General features: G+C 40.9%; 1 long non-coding RNA gene across 2 annotated transcripts in view; it reads right to left on the bottom strand.

Annotated features, from left to right (window-relative positions):
- The window catches only part of LOC125643948 (uncharacterized), a 43,559-nt gene extending 28,121 nt beyond the window's left edge, over positions 1–15,438 (bottom strand). For both annotated transcript variants that reach the window (XR_012670160.1, XR_007358873.2), the window contains exons 1-2: positions 14,924–15,438; positions 2,337–2,546 (exon numbers count right to left, since the gene is read on the bottom strand). This is a non-coding gene — a long non-coding RNA (uncharacterized LOC125643948). The remainder of the gene's footprint in view (positions 1–2,336; positions 2,547–14,923) is intronic.
- Between the last annotated feature and the right edge of the window lie 4,972 nt (positions 15,439–20,410).

The raw sequence follows: 20,410 nt of genomic DNA, 5'->3' as shown, positions 1-20,410 counted from the left end.
TAACTAAGCTTTCAGAACAGTGATCTTCAAATTAACTGTGGTGCTGAAATGCTAATATTGGTATGTAAAGGCATAGCTCACTTAATATGCAGGACTCCTAGTATTGTAAATTGGATCTAGATTCTAGGTATTTCAACTTTACAAAGTTAAACACTACAATCTTGGACCAGTCATTGGGAATACTTGACACTACTTTTGACATAGTATAATAGCTGTCATGGCAAAGCAAATTATCTAGGTTGCCTCCGTTCATCATATAATGTCTGTTGCAAAGGCAACTTAGTGTAGATATTGAACTGATTTCTGCACCCATATCTAGTATCTCAGAAGTAAACAGGATACTGCTTCTTTGGATATGAGCTAGCCCAGCAACTGCTCAGAGCATGGTCATAAGAGAAGGAGCCACTTGTTCAGTTGACCCTGCTAAGGAAATACAGGAGAGCTTTCCTGAGGGGAGAAGCAGGGGAAAAGACTATATCCTAGCTGCCTCTGCCAAAGGAGTGGAGAGAGGTGTGTCTGGAAGAACGTTCATTGGTCAGCATTAACTCAACAGTTATCACAGAAATTCTATATTCTAACCAAACAGAATGGATGTGGCATCGTAGTAAACACTGACTTTTTAATGACAGCTACAATGTGAGAGACAAAAACTCACTGTCCCAGCCAGCCAAAATCAAAGGTAAAGTGACGCTACCTTGAAGTGTTTAGTTCCCAGCATGATTTTTAGGCCATGTTGTGTATGTAAGCTGAAATAACTCGGCAAGTAATAATGTCCCCACCTAGATTTAATCACTGATTAATGTATTTACTGGATGGAGAGACACTTTGTAAGCAAGTAATTTGAAGTTTAAAAAAAAAAAAACATGTTGTGGCTAAACTGATACTTTGTCCTGAACTTTAGACATTGTGCCATGAAGATTTTGAATTTATTTTACTTCTCTAAACAGAAAGGGTCATGTTAGTTTTCTCATCAAAGGCTATGACTTTTCTTTGAAATTGAAGAATGGTTAAGAATGTCTAGGTTGGTTATAAGGTGCACAATGACCTCTAGTTCTTATTCATGGTAGTATCACACCTTAAACATGAACTTCTAAAAACAATAGGTATTGTTAAATTAATAGAATCCAATAACATGAACAATTATTTAGAGGTCATTCATTTTGATTTAGTGGCGTTATTTCACTGGGGTTCACACTTCAGTTAAAAACTAGAGGCCATAACAATCCTTCTGTAGATTTAAACCTCAGATGGGTTGAACTGTCAACCTCCATCTTATTCATGTTTCTGTACAACTCAGAAAATATTTCTGATTTGCATTGTATATCTGTATAATTAAGTTATGGTTATGAACATTTTGCTCCTTTTTAAGGGAGTCTAGTAGCAGTTCTTTAATATTGTGATGTGATTTATTTTGAAGTAGCAGTTAGTGTTGCTTTGTTACAAGTGCTGTGTGAAAGGTAAAATTTGAAACCTAAAACTAAGCAAACTCTGCAAATTTGGACTTTGAACCTAAAAATGGAACAAGTCAAAGTTTACTATGAACCAGTTTGTATCAAACCAGGAGATTTTGCTGCTTCTAAACACATATGGTTTAAAAAAACAGTGTTTTTTTGTGGTTGAATTTTGGTTTTGTCTAAATGTTTTTAACTTCCATGGTAGGTTTTCTCAGTGGAATAAAACTCAAACTAACAGGCAATATTCTGGAGCTGAACATAACGTCAGTCGTTCATTTTGAGTTCTGGATTTGAAATGAGTGTGAAAACATGTGAATCAAAATTAATGAAAAAGTTAGCTGATATCTGTGTGAAATGAAATTTGCGAGTTTCACATAGCCCTATCGGTTGTGATTGATTTGACTTTAGTAAAAAAAAAAAACTGCACGTATTTCAAAGTCGTCTTCATATTTAGCATCAGCAGTAATGATAAAGGACCCAATCCTGAAGTCCTACTTGGCAAAGCATCCCATTAACTTCATTGGGAGTGTTGTCTAAGGACTAAAGGCCAAATTCTGTGGTCCTTACTCCCACTGAAGTTAATGGGGAATTTTGTTGTATCTGAGGAGCCCAGTATTTGTCTTACATTAAGAACTTCAGGACTTGTTCTTAAGTAACTGGAATATAAGCTAAATATATATATGTGTGTGTTAGAATCAAATGACACCTACATTATATAGTCTTCCTTCAGTGTTGACTAGAACCCTGATCCTCAGGAGCCGCTCTGGAAAATTCATATTATTGGTCATGCATATAACACACAATTGAAGTAGACCACCCTGGACAATGCAAATCACTATTACTAATTCATCTTCAACAGTGGATGGATCACTTGATAATTACCTGTTCTATTAATTCCCTCTGAAGCACCTGGCATTGACCACTGTCAGAAGACAGGACACGGGGCTAGATGGGCCTTTGGGCTGACCCAGTATGACCATTCTTATGTTATGTTCTTATGTTCAACACATGTTGAAATAATGTGCAGTAGTGGTCACTCTCTTGTAAACTTTCCAGTTGCCTTCTGTAAGTTGATAGGTTCCCTGGGTTTGGCTGTAAGAAATACATAGAATATACTGCAAATACAGAATTAAAGTTATTTAAGGCAATATTCAGACTCACTTTGACTATACATGTGCTCCCACCTAAGTCCTTGGGGCTAGTTATGGAGTAAGATGCTACTCATGAATCAACATGTCTGCATTTGGCCATTGTGACTGACGGCAAGTTCTTAAGGGTGACCATTGGGTCCAACACACACAAATTGACAAAAGAGAGGAAATACATATTGCTAAAATTGTAGCCTGATATCACAGTCATCACTCTGCCATCGTACAAAGGAGGACATGCCAGCTTGACTTGAGGTTGGATTATTAGTCAAAGTTTTTCTGTCTTTGCTATGGATTTTCTTATTTTTGCAGTCAGACTTTTTGTCATTATGTAAATCAATAAATCTGCTATTAGAAAGTGTATATACTCGGCAAATATTTGCCGCATCAGGTAAACAGGGATTAATGCAGGTGGGCAAACTGTGGCCCAGGGGCTGCATCCGGTCCGTCAGACACTTTAATCAGGCCCTCGAGCTCCCACCAGGGAGCGGAGTCTGGGGCTTGCCCCTCTCCGTCGCTCTAGCTGGGGAGCGGGGTTCGGGTCTTACCCCGCTCCATGCAAGCCATGGTTCCGCGCAGCTCCCAGAAGCAGCGGCATGTCCCCACTCCAGCTCCTATGTGTAGGGGCAGCCCAGGGGCTCCACATGCTGCCCCTGCCCCAACTGCTGCCCCCGCAGCTCCCATTGGCTGGGAACTATGGCCAATAGGAGCTGCAGGGGCAACACCTGCGGACAGGGCACCACGCAGAGCTGCCTGGCCACATCGCCACGTAGGAGCCGGAGAGGGGACATGCCGCTACTTCCGGGAGCTGCTTGAGATAAGCGCCGCCAGGAGCCTGTACCCATGACCCCCTGCCATGCCCCAACCCCCTGCCCCAATGCAGATCCCCCTCCTGCCCTCCGAATCCCTCGGTCCCCTCCCGGAGTACCCTCAACCCCTCATCCCCAGCCGCACCCCAGAGCCCGCACCCCCCGCCGGAGCCCTCACCCGCCCCCACTACGTGCCAGCCTGGAGCCCCCTCCCACACCCTGAACTCCTCATCTCTGGTCCCACTCCTTAGCCCGCATCCCCAGCTGGAGCCCACACCCCAACCCCCAATTTCATGAGCCTTCATGGCTCACCATACAGTTTTCATACCCAGATGTGGCCCTTGGGCCAAAAAGTTTGCCCACCCCTGGATTAATGTATAGTTGACATTTTTGACTGGTTGTGGTAACTTCTTTGGAATCTAGTCAAGGGCTTATTTTGAGAATGTAGAGCTCATAGGTCTGTAAGCTGTCTGCCTGAGATCAACTCAGGTGTCATATGTACAGTATTTAGTGGATCCACGTGCTACAGTTCTTTGAAAATGTTGTGTTTGCAATGGAGACTTTCTGTAAACTGTCTCTGCACAATGTAATGTCTGAGAGAGATTGTGCATACAGTCAAATTTTGATTACTTGAAAAATTCCTTTATTTGAAAAGAGACATTGTATTAAATATGTATTAGAGTACACTGAAAAATAAAGCAACGATGGATGGTCTTGTGGTTAAGGAACTGGCCTCTGTCTCTGGACACCTGGGTTCAATTCTGAACACTGCAGTAGAGTTCCAATGTGACCCTAAGCAAGTCACTTAGTCTACATGCTTTGGTTCCCCAGCTGTAAAATGGATGTAATATTTTCCTACCTCAGGGGTGTAGGGGGAAAAATACTTTAATGACTGGGAGTGCCTAGATACTATGGTAGAGGAGGGATGGGTCATATATAAGAAGTATTCTTATCTAGAAAGATAGATGGTTCCCTGCTTTCCCAGAACTATGTTTATTTGAATTATTTTCATCTACTCCTTTTATCTGGATAAATGAGTGTTTGATTGAATAGCTACTGTAAATAAAATCTTGGGTTGGATCTCTTGGGTCTGCAAAAACCAGCTGGAAAAACCCTTGAGGAAAAAGTTTCACACCAGATTTCTGGTGTTCTTCTAGTCCTAGTTGCAGGCTGAGATTTCAAGAGACACCGAAATCTGAGGGGCAGGGAGTGAATAGGAAAGGAGATTTCTTGCAATTTTTACATTACTAGAAGTATTAAATTACGTGCCAAAATGTCATGGCAGTGAAGTATAGGAAGTGTAATAAGTATGATGATAAAATACAGGATTCTTGTCCTTTTTTCATTTGATAATTCATTCCCTATCAGAACAACAAACAAGTAAACAGCTGCCATATGAAAAAGGCAGTTGCTGCTTGCTGGCAAAGCAGAGGTTAATGTTTCAGTTCTCTTTATGCCTATCCCAGCACACAGCAGCCATTTGCTTACCCCCAGCCATTCTGAAGCGCATAGACCCCCTTTGCTCATGAAGTTCAATAGCACAGAATTGTCATAGTAGCACATTTCCATGCCCTGATTAGGCATTCTCTTGACACAATTTATGCTTTGTTTTTAAGCAGGTTTTCAGAGTACAGTGCCAAATGGATTTACTTGCAGTATTCACTTGACATTGCATCCCATACCATCCTTGGCAATGTAAAACTTGTTCTTATTTTGCCATCCATCCCTATACCAGCACTAAGCTGACTGCTGATTTAAGGTTGGCATCTGAAGCACCCAGATGTCCGGCTTCAGGAGGATTCTCTTAAGTACAATCATCTGCTTGACAATTCATTTTTTCCTTGGCTGTTTCTTGGCTTTGTAGCAGGACCCGCCTATGCAGTGGTGCAGGGCCTGACTGCTGCAGCTCTATGGATTTTATTTTTATCTTGATGGATTTTATTTTTCCCTAAGCTTATTTAAAAAAAACTGTGTTTCCTCCAGTGTGAGACTGAGAAAAGAGTGGGGCACAATCTTATCACATCCCGTAGACTATAGAAAAGATTTTCTCCTTTCCACATACGTTCCTTGTTTGGGGAGTATATGTTCATGTGCAAACACACACCCTAAACAGGGGAAGATTGTGGAAAGGAGAATTTTTTTCATCTCATGTGCATAAATATATTTTATAATGCTGCTATATGCCACATTCAATAGGGCACATGTAGTGATTTTTGTGGGTTAACTGAGGATCATAGAATCGTATTGTAGGACTGGAAGGGATCTCAAGAAGTCTTCTAGTCCAGTCCTCTGCACTCATGGCAGGACTAAGTATTAAAGTCTGGGGATGCCTCAAGGGGACAAAGTGTGGACTGTCAGTGCTTTCTGAAAATCAGGCCCCTGTTAAGGTGGCTCGATCCAGGTACCCAAAATCACTAGTCACTTTTGCATCTCAGGTGCCACTGTGTGTTAGATGTTAGCAATTATTGTATTTTCTCAGTCAGGAATTGTGCTTGTAAATTCAATTCCCTAATTTTGGACTCCGTGCCTACACTATGTATGAGACAGAAAGGTGCAGCTTAGTTGGAGATTCTGTGCTGCCCCTCTTAGAGGCCAGAGAGTGGGAGGAAGAGTAAGGGGGGGTAGGGATAGCTCAGTGGTTTGAGCATTGGCCTGCTAAACCCAGGGTTGTGAGTTCAATCCTTGAGGGGGCCATTTAGGGATCTGGGGCAAAAATTGGGGATTGGTCCTGCTTTGAGCAGGGGGTTGGACTAGATGACCTCCTGAGGTCCCTTGAAAGCTGCCAATTCTGGGTTGCCCTGGAAATCACAGTGGACCCAGGTATGACTTGCACAGTTCTGGAGGCTGCCTGTCACCCACTGCGTATGGGCAGGAGCACTGTTCAGAATCATCAGAGTGCTATGGCTCCACCCACTCCCAGCTTTGGCATGCTCCCCGTGGCTGGTTTTGTGAAAGAGTCCTTGGAAGGCAGCCTGTGGCAGTCTCCCATAGGCCTTGTCTACACTACCGGGGTAAGTCAACCTTGTCTACACTACCGGGGTAAGTCAACTACTCCAGCTACAAGAATAACGTAACTGGAGTCGACATAGCTCAGGTCGACTTACCCTGGATTCTTCACTGCACCGCGTTGACGTGAGATGCTCTCCCATCAACTTACCTTACTCTTCTTGGGGAGCTGGAGTATCAGACTCTAACAGAGAGAACGCTCTACTGTCGATTTAGCAGGTCTTCACTGGACCCACTAAATCAACGCCTGCTGCATTGATTACAGCAGCTTGGATCTCCCCAGTAGTGAAGACAAACCCTTAGTTCCTGTGCCTGGAGAATTTTCCCCTAGCCAGATCTAGGGTTTTTAAAGACCCTTTATATGGCATTCTGCAGCTGGGTTGGGGCCTTCCTCAGATTCCACAATATACCTGTGTTAGAACTAGTAAACAAATCAAATTGTGGAATATTTCAATGAAAAATAAGGTGGATTTTTTGTGAAAATTTTTGCCAAAAACTTCCTATTTTGACCAGTTCTTTAGCTTGTTGAAAAAGAGCATTTCACTTTTTTTCCACAATAAAGAGACAAATTTTTATGACCAGTGTCCCATCTAAAACCAAGGTCTGGATTGTGCTGTGTACAGCTGAACTCTAGGCTTGCTTCTGAATAGCAGCCACTCTTATTAATTGTTGGTTTTACCTCCATTTTGAATTAAACTATAAATTGGCCCAGTTGTGTTCAGAGTTAGGTTATCACAAAGTTTTGTACAAAATTTAATGGAACCTGGACTAAATGTTGAGTTAGTAACAAGTCCTTATTACTAGGAAAATTGTACTGTGGGAAGGGGGCCGGAATTGTTGGGAACATTTCCCAACTCTATTCAAAATCATGAAATACATTAATTACATTAACTGGCTGTACAATATTTGCTATACGGGAAGACTTGTCTTTAGCCACTGTTCAAAGTTCTGGCAAAATTGTTCTGTGGCGGTTGGCTTCTGTTAAAAATGTACTCAGAATACTTGAGGAATACTTTGGCGTGGTCTCTCAAGACAGGAAATTGCCTAGTAGGGCGCTCTCTTGTACATTGTCCCCTGTCAATATAGACTTTGAAGAGGATGTTATTTCATATTTATAATGTCCGACTATGATATATGCAACTCATGATGGATTTGTACTGGCCAGACTAGTATACTGTGTCCTTGAGACTGAACAGGTTCCATAACTATGTAATAATTTCAGTCATTTGTTTGCAAAGTTCAGCTTAAAGACAACTCTGGTATTTTTGAGTCAGGCAGAGGAATCTCAATAAACATTGGATAGCATACAACCAAATTTTACACAATCCTCTAACTTCCAAATGGTTAAGCGTCTTTGCTTTTAAATTTCATAATAAATGAGTGTTCCCTGGATAAGTCTTTGGACTTGGGTTTTTAAGCTAAGCTTTCAACCCATCTAAAGGTATAGGGTTAGATCATGCTTGCTGCCCATAAGGCTCTGAGTGTAGGGACTAATTTATAACCCCTCTGCTTGGGGTGCAGCATACTTCAGCTGATTCTACTTGCCAGTGCATAGCTGTGATAGAGCCATGAGTTAATTTACTCCCCACCCCTCCTTGCCCCTTCCCTGCCTGGTTGTTCTGTGGGGAAGTATCTGGGGTGCAGCCCCTGTGTTCCCCCGAGCCTAAGTCGGGAGCAAAGAGGCATTTCTGACTCCCTCCTGTGCCCTTCCCAGCTGTGATAGTGCATTTGTCTATCTAGGCTTAGGAAGTGGCTCCTAGCCTCCTTAGCAGGGGTGCAAACATCGGGGCTAGAATCATGATGGAGGGTATGATTTTCTGGAGACCTGAGGAGTTACACAGGATGTAAAAATAAAACTGTTTTTCTGGGCTCAGTGGAAAGCAGATGCTAGGCCAATGAGTTATTGATGCAGCAGAAGGACAATACGTAGATTGTAAGTAACCAACAAGCAGAATCCTTTACAAGGCTGAAGTGAAAAATTGAACAGAAAAGGGGGCCTTGGTATATGGAAAGGGGGTAAGGGTGGGAAAGGTGAACAAGCACAAAGGGCTGATCTGTTTTAGGGATACCACAATGATGGATACTGCTCTGCAAGATGGCGAATGAGTCACAATTCACTACTAAAACTGAAATGCATTTTGTGGCCTGTTCCCATCCCATTAATTGCCTATGAAAGTTCAGCTCTGGTGTTCAACACGTTAATTACCCAACAACATTTACAGTAGGGTTTGCAGAAGGAAACACAGAGAGGCTGTAACTGATCCAATAAAGAAGTTGGAGAGAAGATTTTAAAACAGTTCTTTGGAATGTCACTCAGATTATGTTCTTTTGGGGTCAAATGCTGCCCTCTGTTATGCATCATGGAGGGGAGCAAACATACAAATGTAGCCCAAAACAAAGGGAAAGGAGCGGCAGCTACACAGCAAGCTCCGCTGCTGACGTGCCTTCCCGGGCCCTATGCAGCTGGAACACTGAGATTTGGAAAGGCATAGCCAATAGCTTGCAAGAAGTCAAGAGCTGTATTTGTCCAGAAATCCAGGCAAAGACCTGGTTCATGCATCTTTCTCCACCTCCACTCTTTTCCTCTGCTCCATACTCTATCCATCAGAGTGGTATCTTGGCACTACGGACTGTGTAATATTGACAGTCATCCATCTACTATATCAGATCCAGATCCTCTGCTCATGTCACTCAACATGGCTTCACTGAGGTCATTGACAGCAGCTGTGGATCTGGCCTATAAAGTTTAGGGAACGGCATAAATGGATAAAATGTAGATGACTCCTCATCGCTGAACAAGTCAGTTTATATATGGGTAAATAACTATCTACAGATTTGATCTTTATGGTGTGAAATCTCAATGGGGTACAAATGAAAAATGTATCTTTTCTATTGGCTGTCATCAATTGTGGTATGAAGAGCATTTATACTGTACATCGGAGAAAGGGTGTTTCTTTGATGTGGAGGGAGTTAAGGCTTGAGTTATTATCAGAATTAATGCTTTTTATTGACTCTGATAGTCCAACTTTCCCAACCATTATAGTTTTACCAAAACATTAAACTACCTTAAAACTTTCACGTCCCCTTTAAAACTAAATTAGTTTTCTTCTCTCCAGCACTAGTACCAACCTAAGGCATGCAAGTTACAATAGAGTGAACACATAAACAACAATCAAGACATCATAATAACTGTCTGGGCTACCCCAGTTGTGTCGATTAAAAAGGAACTAATTCAACAGGGACCTTAATCAGATATGAACAATACAGATGGCCTGGAGGCATATGTGTATGGTTTTTGGGGTGAGAGGTCTTGGGTTCAATTCCCAAACTTTCCAGGATGAATGGAATAAAAATTGCAGGCACTAACAGTTTCCTTTAAAAAAAAATTGTGATTACCCAATGTTGGGGTTTTCAAAACAGGTGGAGGGAGCTGAGTGCCTAATTCTGTTTGGCCTCTTTGAAAATCCCAGGCTTAGTCAGTTATGATGATGATTTTTAAGTACATCAGAAGCAGGAAGCCTTCAAAACAATCAGTGAGGCCACTGGACAATCGATGTGCTAAAGGAGCACTCAAGAAAGACAAGGCCATTGCAGAGAAGCTAAATGAATTCTTTGCATTGGTCTTCACTGCAGAGGATGTGAGGGAGATTCTTACACCTGAGCCATTCTTTGTAGATGACAAATCTGAGAAACTGTCCCAGGTTGAGTGTCAATAAAGAAGGTTTTGGAAGAAATTAAACAGTAATAAGTCACCAGGACAAAATGGTATTCACCCAAAAGTTCTGCAAGAACTTAGATATGAAATTGCAGAACTACTAACTGTTGTGTATAACCTACCACTTAAATCAGCTTCTGTACCAGATGACTGGAGGATAGCTAATGTGATGCCAATTTTTAAAAAAAAGATTCCAGAGGTAATCTTGGCAATTACAGGTCAGTAAACCTAACTTCAGTACCACGCAAATTGGTTGAAACTATAGTAAAGAACAGAATGATCAGAAACACAGATGAACACAATTTGTTGGGGAAGAGTTAACACAGCTTTTGTAAAGGGAAATCATGCCTTAACAATCTATTAGAATTTTTCGAGGAGGTCAACAAACAGGTGGACAAAAGTTACCCAATGGATGTAATGTACTTGGATTTTCAGAGAATCTTTGACAAGGTCTCTCACCAAAGCCTCCTAAGCAAAGTAACCAGTCATGGAATAAGAGGGAAGGTCCTCTTCTGGATCAGTAACTAGTTAAAAGACAGGGATGGGGAAAGGGGAAGGAATAGATAGTTTTCAGAATGGAGAGAGTTAAATAGCAATACCCCCGACGGATCTGTACTGGTAAGAGTGCTGTTCCACATATTCATAAGTAAACTAGAAAAAGGGGTAAACAGTGAGGTGGCAAAGCATGCAGATGATACAGAATTAGTCAGGATAGTTAAGTCCAAAGCAGACTGAAAAGAGCTACAAAGGGATCTCTCAAAACTGTGTGACATGGCAACACAATGACAGATGAAATTCAATGTTGATAAATGCAAAGTAATGCATATTGGGATTATGTTTTCCAACTATACGTACAAAACGATGGGGTCTAAATTAGCTGTTCCCACTCAAGAAAGAGATCTTGGAGTCATTGTGGATAGTCTTCTGAAAACATCTGTTCAATATGCAGTGGCAGTCAAAAAAGGTAACAATGTTAGGAAAGGGATAGATAATAAGACCATAAATATGATAATGCCAATATGTAAATTCACGGTACATCCACACCTTAAATACTGCATGCAGTTCTGACTGCCCCATCTCAAAAAAAGATATATATTGGATTTGGAAAAGGTACAGAGAAGGGCAACAAAAATTATGAAGGCTATAGAACTGCTTCCATCTGAGGAGAGATGAAAAAGACTGGGACTTTTCTTCTTGGAAAAGAGGTGACTAAGAGAGCTTATAATTAAGGATTATAAAATTGACGGGTGTGGAGAAAATGAATAAGGAAGTGTTATTTACCCCTTCACATAACACAAGAACCCCGGTCACCCAATAAAATTAATAGGCAGCAGGTTTAAAACAAACGTAAGAAAGTACTTCTTCAGACAACACACAGTCAACCTGTGGGAACTCATTGCCTGGGAATGTTGTGAAAGCCAAAACTATAACTGGTTCAAAAAAGAATTAAATAAGTTCATCAATGGCTATTAGCTAAGATGATCAGGGATGCAACCTCATGCTCTGGGTGTCCTAAGCTTCTGACTGCCAGAAGCTGGGAGCAGATGATAGGGGATGGATCACTTGATGATTGCCCTGTTGTTTGTTCCCTCTGAGGCATCTGGCATTGGCTGCTCTCAGGAGACAGGATACTGGGTTCGATGGACCATTGGTCTGACCCAGTATGGCCACTCTTATTATGATGATTCAGCATTAACATAATAAATGTACACTTGACATGGAGAAAATGAGTATCGGAGCACATCAGTGAACCATGCAAGAATACTTAAGTGACAACCAGGCACTTAGACCTTCCTCGATTAGGAATTTCAGTGTTGTAACTCTGATTTCAGTTCCTTGCATTTCAAATCAGAAGCTTTTTTTGAGAGTGAGCAGTGGAAATGTACAGCTTATTTATGCAGTGTCTGTCTTTAAACAGTAATAAAGAGTTTCATCACAAATTAATGCTCACTGAAACCAAGAACAGCAGAAAGGCATCACATCATTAATCTGGCTAGAAGAGATCCCAGCAGGGGATATTCTATGTAGAAAGGTACTTCAGGGTGCTCCGGCAAGACCTTTAGCAATGTGTGGGCACAAACCATGATTTCATGGAAAGAACTCAAGTTCCAGAGGACTTCCTTGTTACAAGAGAGGTTTATTTTACTACTGGGAGTGGGTGTCTCATAAACTCATATCTAACAGTATTTTATGCAGCAAGTGAAACCAAAGCACATTCAAGGGCAATGGAAGAACCTGAGCAAATGTGTTCGCTCAGTGCAGCTGGACTTACTGAGATGGCATGTAGGTGATGCCGCCAAATCTATTTTGGAGTATAATTGCAGTTGGGTAATCTCTAAGGATCCATGTGTAGTTTGATAACTACAGAATTCTTTGAAAGCAGAACCCAGTACTGTGTGTGCATCTGTATGCAAATAGATAGCAAGTTTAATGTTCAAGGGCATTGTGTCATTCCCCAAGTATAATGAGCCAAATTATCCCATTCTTACAGTTTAAGGCCCAAATTTAGCAATGCACAGAAGCACCTGCTTAACTTTAAACTTTGAAGTCAACAGGACTTAAACACATGGTTAAATGCTTTGCTGAATAGGGATGGTCTTAAAGTTAAGTATGTGCTTAAGCATTTTGGTGAATCAGGGCTTAAATAATGTGCTGTTATAGGCCAGTGGAACTTGCAGTGCTGACCAGTGAATATTACTTTTCTCCTGCATTTCAAAAAAGGGAGAAGCTTGAATGCCTAGCAGTTTAGGAGGACATATATCTTGCTTGCTCTCCAAAGCAATCTCCTCTGGCAAAATCTGGCACTAGAAAAAGGACTGTGAAATTCTGTAGTTTAAGTGCCATTTTGCCAGCTCTTGGATGTGGGGAGGGGTGAGCCAGTCTGCTGAATCGGAAATGAAACTTACTTTGCTTTTCCTAGTAAGTAACAGTTGCTATTTTTAAATAGGGGCCATACTGTTTAGAAAGCACTCATTTCAAGGTCCACACAAGTCTGGCGCATCTCTCCTGGCAATGTTAATTCTGCTTGGTTAGCCACAGTCAGCATTTTTTATCATTCACTTTCTGTTTTAAATCCTTCCAACCCAGGAGTCATTTGGTGAGTGAGAGAAAATAATTATGCACTAAGCTCTTCTCAGCTGCAGATTTCCCACTCTTTTTTCTATGTATCTAGTCATAATCTGGCTCGTATAAAACGTAAGCACTGCTGCACCATTAGCATTTCCCTCTGTGAATTTTTCTAATAATGTGCTACCAATTTACTTGAAAAAGAAGCCAGAATCTGTGTTCACAGCTAACCTGTCTAAATTCTGTTATGATATTCCACGAAACAGTAAATTGGGTGAAAAAGTCACTAAATATTCCTTTATTATATTCTTCGCAAAGCAATCACCTGGAAGGATTATTATTCATCCACTGGCTTTAAAATAATGTCACCCTGAAACTCCTTGTTCAGGCAAACAGAATTACTTCTGACAAGAATTCCTCTCTGCTAACACTGAGAAAGAAAAGCATTGAAAGACTACATAGATCTTACTCCGTCTAGTAAAGGGGCTTAGGGATAACAAAAGGCCAGCACCTCAGAACAACTCAAAAACTCCTGAGTAATTAAGGTAACCTGATTTGATTTGTACTTGGAAAAACTGAGCACTTGTGTGTGGAGAAATGATCTGTAAATGAAAGAGTTAGAGCTACATTAGTATTCTGCATTATTTGCTGCCATAGAGTGAAGTGAAGGAGAAAACAAAAACATGGAAATAAGAGGAAGAGGGAATGTGACAGGCATGAGAAGAAGAAAATGCTTCTTAGCTGTATGCTAGCAAGGGTGTTCTCTTTCCACTGGATCCCTTTCATGCAGCACAACTAGTGCTGAGTCCAAGCTGGGGTAGTCCAATTTGAATACAATCAAACCCCAATGAAGCTCTATCCATTTCTAGAACTGAAACTCTCTTAAGATTCTGAAATATCAGATTGTATGTGCCCTTTGCATTTGCAGGGCCAGAGCCGGGCATGTTGTCAATTTCCTCAGAAAGGTTCTTGTTGAGAAATTTCCATGTCAGCTTTGCAGTTTTGAGAAGTTTGAGTAGTGGTGATGCAAAACTCTAGGATGCTTCTCCAAACTACACCGGAATTCCAAATCTGGTGGGGTTTACTCAGTGCACGTTTAAAGAGAAGATTTTAGTGGCACAGTCAGCTGAGTAAATATAGGTGCTTTTGTTTGTATCTCAGCAGCTATCTCTTTCAGATGTGAATACAGAGAGTCCTCTTCCTTTCAGGGTTAAGTAGGAGGCCTATGTGTATAATAAGTAGGATCTTTCTGCCTGCACCAAAATTACCACACGTTACTTGAAAATGAGTGGTCTGATATTCAGAGGTGCTGACAACCTACAATGAGATCAGTGGGATCTGAGAGTGCTCTGCCTCTTTTGAAAAGCTAACCAACAATCCATTCTCACCATAGTGCAGTAGGAACCGTCAGTAAGTTAGCTGAACAACCCTTTGATTTGTCTTTGTCCTTCTATGCTGTAAATTCTTCAGGGCATGGACTGTCTCTTCTTACACAGCTGTACTGTGCTTAGCATATTTTGGGTGCTACTATCATTTTAAAAAAAAAGAATAAGTGACACTGGTATGGCAGAGTTATGTCTTTGCATATACCAAAAGATGAAAAAATGTCACTTTCACCTAGAAAATGTTTAGGAAAATAATACCTAGCTGTTTTAGTGGTTTTCATCTATAGATCCTTGCCACTATCCTGAGGAAACAGAGATACAGAAAGGCAAAATGACTTACCCCAGGCCATCCAGCAGTCAGTGGCAGACCTGTGTCTCTTGAGTAGTTCAAGTGCAGGACTTTATCCACTAAGCCAAGCTGCTTCTTCGTGTGCATCAGGAAAACTCATCTGGAACTTTCCTTTCTCAGTTATTAATCAGGTGCAGACTAAGGGTAGGATGCTCACACAAGCCCTCTAGTTAAAAGTAGGAAAAATGCGTAGCAAGGATACTCTAAATCTAAATGTTCTTCAGCCACTTCCTCCTTTTGGGGGATGATTCCAACAATGAGCCCTCTCGCTGGGACACACGTCAGTTAAACAGTGCCCTAGACAAAAGAGCCTGGTGGCTGTCCCAGTTATTTATAAGTGTGGACTAACATGCGCCTGTGGTTACAAAGATGTACCCTCATTAGGAAAGCCCTGCCCAGGTCAACACTTTATTCAGGTTGGCTGGTCGTTGCGGTCATCTTATACCCATTAGCATCAAACATTATTGGCATTGAAGAATCCCTCCCTTTTATCCCACACACATTCATTCTCCTTTCTTTCTTTCTAGACGTGAACTGCTATTATAGAAAAGGGCTTACTTGGAGGTAAAGGTCCAGTAGGTAGCAGAGTTGTGCCAAAGCACGTCTAAAAATAATTACTGCAACTGTATACAATGATTAACTCTTTTCTTCGTGCAAAACGAACTAGCTGCTACTTGGCAATTTCAAGCAATGTGACCCCCTATTGTAGCTATCTTAGCTTGTTCTTTCAGCTTTTAGTTATTAATACAGACACTTTAGTTATCAAAGGTTTGACAGAAATGAAGGATTGACCTCCTGTGATTGAAGATGCAGACAATCTTGGCTTGTTAAAATAATAAATGGGTACCTGTCAAAGAGGCATTCAGAGCAAATGTGACCCTTGTAGATATCTCTATTGTAGATTTTTTAAAAATCCTTCTTAATTAATTAATAATACTTTCTTTCACAGAGATAGATGGAAATACTAATTACTTTTTCCCTGTGAATCCCTCACTAGTACCACTTATCCTCCAATAATTAAACAACCTGAGGGAAAAAATGGTTGGTTAGAAGAGGTTAACAATGACAACTGCTGGAAAAGAATGGCATGTAAATTATTTCAAAGGCAGCAACAGTGGTTGTTAAGCCATAAGTGACCATTCATAAAGAATATAACAATGTGAAAACAGCCACAAGGCTTTGTTGTATTCTACCCTCCAATTTCTCGGCTCATCGTTCTCTTGGCTCTGAAACTGGGCAATAGAATTGTCTGACACCAATAATATGGCACACAACAAAACCCCCGTAGAATTATAAAGTCCCACTAAAGAGTGTTAAAACCCGGGGAGAGAGAAACAGACTTTTCTGTCCCATTCTGTATGGGCACTGCCATACTAACCTTTTTCAGCACTTAGAGCCCTGCGCTGTGATCTAACCGGATGCCCTATTGTACCCTATTGAAGTCAGTAGGACACAAATGTAGGATCAGGTTATCGGCCCAATAGCGAGACCTCAAACAGATATTATATGCGGTACTGTATCCACAAACACAGATTCCCACAAAACTACAATCAATCCCTTTGTATAGTCTCTTCCCACTAATCCCCCTCAGCCAGTATGTCTGCTGCCACTAACTACATACAACTCAGTATGGTGTTCCACTGTGGCTGCTATTAGCTCCACTGGTAAGAGCCCCAGGTTTCAGAAGGAAGCTAGCTTTACTATACAAACTTGGAAGGCCAATTGGGGAAAATGGCACATGCAGAATAACCCTATCACATTGCTTTCAGTTGCTATGTGCATGGCAGTGCCCAGAATGTCCAACTTTCTGTGGAGTTACTCTGGATTTACGTTAATATAAATGAGATCAGTCTCAGGCCCCTCATACCTTGTGAGTTCAAGCCAATCCTTCCTGAGATATTCAGATGCCTTTACTGTCGTGGAGATATGAGACTATCAAATAAAGCAACAGGTCATTTGTCTCATTTCTCTGAGGAAGGTTGGAGATGGCTTTATTGCAAAACTCTTCCAATTACTAATTCACTGTATTGTTAAGACCCCTGGTGTACTGCTTGAGAGAGAGGAATTGCCTCTTCCTATATGTACAAAGTAGGGAAGCCTCTTCATATCTAGAGTGAGTAATTGAATACACGTGTAAGTTCGTCCATAATAATTGTTAAACAACATTAGTTTAGGGCACTTGAAGCGTGCTGTGGAGAGAGATAATGAAATGAGCTGGTATTAAGAAATAGTCATCAGAATCTCCACTGGAAGCAAATCTAATGCTTCCAAGTATTTCTTAAGGTAATTATTTTAAGTAACGGATAAAAGCTGGAATTGTTATACTGGAATTATGTGGTGTGGGATATAATATAGCAGAAATTAAAAAGAAATGGAACAACAGAGTGCACAGTTAATGATTCCGATATCTTCTTACTTTGCTTTTTATATGCAAGAAAATGGACTCCAAATGTCCTCTGCTAAAAGCAAAAGAAAGAGACTTTTTCCCCCCCAAAGTTAATTTTATTTACATTCTAGGCTTGTATTGTGCAATCTGACCCACTTGTGTGAACCCCTGTGCCAGCACAGAGCCCCCTTCAAGTCAGTCATACTCACTGGTATTTGCACCAGATACCTAATTCTAGCAGTAATCTTTATCCAGTCAGGAAGCAGAAACATACCTCGTGATCCCTGTGAAATCATACAGCTCAGATTTAAATACTCACATCAAGCTGCTTGTAAAAGAGTTACAAGCCAAAAGTTATTTGCAGAAATTGTTCTGCAAATAATTCTGAATACAAAATTAATGTGTGAAAATAATGGTCTGTCCATGAGCTATTTATTACCAGCGGAAGAGGTGAAATCTCTCATATAAATTATATGCTGTGTATTGTTCTCCTAGCTCTACTTTTCCTAGTGAAAGCACATTTTAATTTTTTTTTTAAATAGTATAGACAGACAAACACATAGGGCCAATGGGAGTCTTGCATGAGTAAAGCGAGCAGGATTTGTCCTATAATAAATTGTGTCCTAGTCCTGTAATGTGTTGGAAATGGGGGGCGGCAATGAAAGGGGAGGCCCTACACACATGCAGGGGTCAGACTATGAACAATGCATTTCAGGAATGAGCTTCTTTTAGTAGGTAACATTGCATTGCTCTTATTTATTTGAGAGATTTTTGTGTTGTTTTTCTTTTGTTTTATTTTGGAATAATTCTGCTGAGTTCTGTGTTTCTAGGCTTTGATGGTACCAGTGATCAAGTACAGCATACGTGATCAGGTCCACTAGCGTGGACCCTTTTACCGTGCAAAATCACTCGCAGGATCAGGCCTTACTTTGTGGCAAAAGAATAACTGCCAAAGTGAGAATCTGATTGGTCACTGAAAATTCCAGGCCCAAATGTTGTTATGTATGTTGTGATCATCAGCATTTCCAGGACCTGAAATGAACGGAATGATAGTTGAGGGTGATTATTTGAGGGGGAGAAGGAAGGGGGATAAACTGTCTCGATCGCTAGCACCTCTTCTACCAAATTCCAGTCTGAATTACTTTTTTTATAACTTCCAGAAGACCTAGTCTGAGAAACTGCAGCAGACTCAATGGTGCTGTTGTAACAGACTTCCAACAGTTTCCTCATTTGTGGTGTTAGGTAAAATACTGTGGGTTAAGAAAGAAAAAGAAGGGAAACTTCAGTGGAATTCTCTCTGCAATAAATCTGGTTGCAGAAATCAGATCATTAGCTTTGAAATACTGAGAACAGGATGTGAATAATTTTTAGATCAACTGAGGACAAAGGCACTGATACTGGTATTCATTAGTCTAGCCAATAAAACAGTATCAAGGCATCAGAGGTCTTACTAAGATTGATGGAAATTGAGGCACAAATTAGGGTTTTTTTGTCTATGGATAATCAAAATCATTTACCACTTTCCAGCCACTACAGTATCTTTGGGACTAAAACTAGACTTGGAACTTTCTCAGTATATCATGATCTTCAAGAGGTCTCTTATGTTCATTTATTAAAGCGTTCCTAAGAGATTTCCAAATAGAAAGATTTTTAAACTGATCTGAAGCAACCCTGTATGAGGCATTAGTGTCTTGCAGAGGGAGAAGAGGGAAGTCTTACATAATCTCAGTTTGCTATTTTAGGCTTCCATCCTACATCGAGAACCACATAGGCAGATCACTGCAGAATCACTTGCAGGATTGGAATCATAATGAGATGAAGAGTCTTTATGACTTTGGTTTCGTACCATTCTTGCAAAAGCCTTGGCAGGAGTGTTTAAGGCTATGTCTACATGACCACGTTTGTCAGTAACATTTTTTGGTCAGGGGTGTGAAATAACACACCCCTGACTGCCGAAAGTTACACTGATAGAAGCACCAGCAGGAAAGCATCTCCCACTGACATAACTACCGCTGCTGTTGGGGATGGTTTAATTATGCCGAGGGGAAAGCTCTCTCCCATCGGCATAGAGCGGCTACACAGGAGACCCTACAGCGCCGCAGCTGCAGTGGTACAGCTTTGCTGTAGTGGTCTGTAGTGTAGACCTGGCCTCAGAGTCTGATCCTCTGTCACTGAACTCAGTGGGAACTTTGCCATATGCTGCAGTAGGTGCAGGATCAGACCCTGGTAGAGGATCACCATTCCATGTGCTGCTGACAAGAAGCTTGTTGGTAGCAGCTCAGTGTTTCTGCTATGCAGGTTTCATAATAGACAGAAAGAAAATATAACTGGCACATAACCATTGCTGAATGGTTGCTAGTAATGAGATGAGTATTTCTTCAAGGTGGTAATCTATAATATGGCATATATTCCATTACTGTCCATGATGTTAAAATCTTGATAAATCATTTAGTACTCTAAAACACACTCAGAGATGTATTAAAGCCATCTACTGCAACACAAAATATGGAGGCCAAGATTTTAAAGAACTAATGAGTTTGTGTTTGTCAATTTTTTGGTGGCAAGATGCACATACCTTTACAGGGACCCATCTCTCAGAGGTGGTGCTAAGCTCTTGAAGAAAGTCTCAAATTAAGGTATCTCAAATTGAGCACCCAAATTCCATAGCCACTTTTTAAAATCTCAGCTATGGCATCTAATGTGCCACTATTGGCAAACCGTGATGCATTTCCTCAAATACTGAGGAGCTGTGCTCAAAAATTCAATTACCAGTACTTACTATTGTTAGATTTATTTTGATGTTTCACCTCTGAGGTTATGGGTAGGCAATTTTCTTTTAATGTGCTCTTTCATAAGCAAATCAGATAGCATAACAGAACACAGACTCACTTGGCAGATATCAGTAAGATCAACGTTAAATGTGCACAAAAGAAGGGTGTAGCATATTCTGCCTATATAGCTAGATGTTGTTAAAATGAAATCTCTAATTCCCCCAGAGATGCACAGTTGGTCGAGAGGGAGTGCCCATGGCTCAGTGAAAGAGTTCACTTTCGTTTCCAAGCAAAGAGAGCTTGAAGGAGGACATGTTCAAG

This window comes from Caretta caretta, chromosome 10, assembly GCF_965140235.1.
Source record: "Caretta caretta isolate rCarCar2 chromosome 10, rCarCar1.hap1, whole genome shotgun sequence".
In the NCBI taxonomy this organism is placed as follows: Eukaryota; Metazoa; Chordata; order Testudines; family Cheloniidae; genus Caretta; species Caretta caretta.
Note: the sequence above shows the minus strand (reverse complement) of the source record. Positions and strands in the feature narration are given on the sequence as shown.